This window comes from Piliocolobus tephrosceles, chromosome 21 (genome assembly GCF_002776525.5).
Source record: "Piliocolobus tephrosceles isolate RC106 chromosome 21, ASM277652v3, whole genome shotgun sequence".
Lineage (NCBI taxonomy): Eukaryota > Metazoa > Chordata > Mammalia > Primates > Cercopithecidae > Piliocolobus > Piliocolobus tephrosceles.
Genome location: NC_045454.1, coordinates 1,373,179 through 1,375,109, shown reverse-complemented (window position 1 = coordinate 1,375,109; position 1,931 = coordinate 1,373,179). Strand labels below are relative to the sequence as shown.

Sequence of the window (1,931 nt, the reverse complement as noted above, 5' to 3'; positions counted from 1 at the left end):
ATCTACTCTCCCACGTTCGCCTCCGCAGCACATATACTAAACTTGGAACGATACAGAGAAGATTAGCATGGCCCCTGCGCAAGGATGACACGCAAATTCGTGAAGTGTTCCATATTAAAAAAAAAAATCTACTCTCCTGGTAAATTTCAAGTATAGAGTACAGTATTGTCAACTCTAGTGGCCAAGCTGTACAGGACACCTTCAGACCGATTCCTCCTGGATACCTGAAACTTTGCGACCTTTGATCAACATCTCCCAATTCCCTCCCCCACGCTGACCCTGTAGTTCTAGTGAGTTCCCCAAACTCTGATGTCTCAATTTCATTTAGTCATTTTCCTGCAGATACATCTACCCACTCCTACTGCCTCTTATTATCCTGAGCCTTGGGGGCAGTTTCTGCGCCAAGTGGAAATGTGGAAATGAGATATTACAAAGAAAAACCTTTGCCCACCTAGACAGGAATCTGATATTTTCGAAGAGGACTCATGACTACATGTTGAAATGATAATATTTTGAGTCTATTTGTATTATAAAATAATATTTTAGATCTACTAGGTTAATATTTTAGGTCTATTGGGTTAATATTATGGGTCTATGGGGTTAACTTAAATTAATTTTATCTGTTTCTTGTTAGCTTTTTATTTTGTATACTAGCGAATTTAAAAGAATGTATGTGGTTTGCATGATGTTTCTACAGGACAGAACTTTATCTGCAGATTTAAGGGAGTCACAACAAAATTACAAGCATTGTTTTTGGTGAAAATGAGAAAAATGATTACAAATTCACATGGAAAAGCAAATAGCCTATAATAATAATAATGGCAATCTTAAAGAGGAAGGAGAAATTAGAGGATTCAGGCTACCAAATTTTAAGGAGTTCTCTAAGGCTACATAAGGTGCAGCATCCTCGTGAGAGTGGACACAGAGAGCCACTGAGCAGGAAAGAGTGAAATACATCCGTGTACACACAGTCCCTTTATAGTTGACAGAGGCTGCCGTGTGGGTTAAGGTGGAATAGAATGTCTTCTCTGTAAATAACATTGGACCAGAGGGTTACACGTAGGAAAAAATAAATCTAAGCTTATTTTCACACTGTAAAAACACTGCTTATTGTTTTATTTTATTATTGTACATTTTAAGAATTTATTTTAAAAATTGATGAATAAAAATTATATGCAGTCATCCTTCACTATTCATGGGTGATTGGTTTCAGGATCTCTGCTCAGACACCAAAATCTGCAGGTGCTCAAGTCTCTTACATGAAATGGTGCAGCGTTTGCATATAACCCATGCTCATCCTCCTGTGTACATGAAATCATTTCTAGATTACTTATAATTCTGGATACAGCCTACATACCACTTCATTTGTATTCATTCAACATAGTTTTGCTTTTTGGAACTTTGTGGATTTTTTCTCTGAATATTTTTGATTTATAGTTGGCTCAACAAACACCTGTAAACCCCACAGATCTGGAGGAGCGACTGTGTATTTATAGTATGAGAGATGATGTGTTGACATGTGTCCCCATGGAGAGGAGACTAAAAAGGCCTATGACTCTACAAATGTTTCATCTTGGAATGGCTCTGCCAGCTTTCCAGGTGTGCAGAGAGTAAGAATATCACTTGTTTATGTGATTCACGATCCTTGCAACCTCCTATGCGCTGCATCGTTGGATGGAAATTGGAGTTCCAGACAGAAATCAGGCTGCACCTGCTTCCAGAAGCTCAGATTCCAGGGGTGAGAACCCAGTGGAGAACATATGGGGCTATATGGACATAGTAATGATAACACCGGAAACTTTTGGTGAATAAAGAGTCACATCACCTAAAGGATGAGGGCAGACGTGTTTATTTGAAGAGGAGAGGACTACGTTGAAATGATAAAAAAATTTGTAAGTTTCACTGCTGACAATGGCTGAAAGATAGTCTGA

General features: G+C 38.4%; 1 non-coding gene across 1 annotated transcript; it reads left to right on the top strand.

The window, feature by feature from the left end:
- The first annotated feature begins 14 nt into the window (after positions 1-14).
- Positions 15-119, top strand: LOC111532262. Its single transcript, XR_002728492.1, has one exon. It is a non-coding gene; the product is annotated as a U6 spliceosomal RNA (small nuclear RNA).
- The last annotated feature ends 1,812 nt before the right edge of the window (positions 120-1,931 follow it).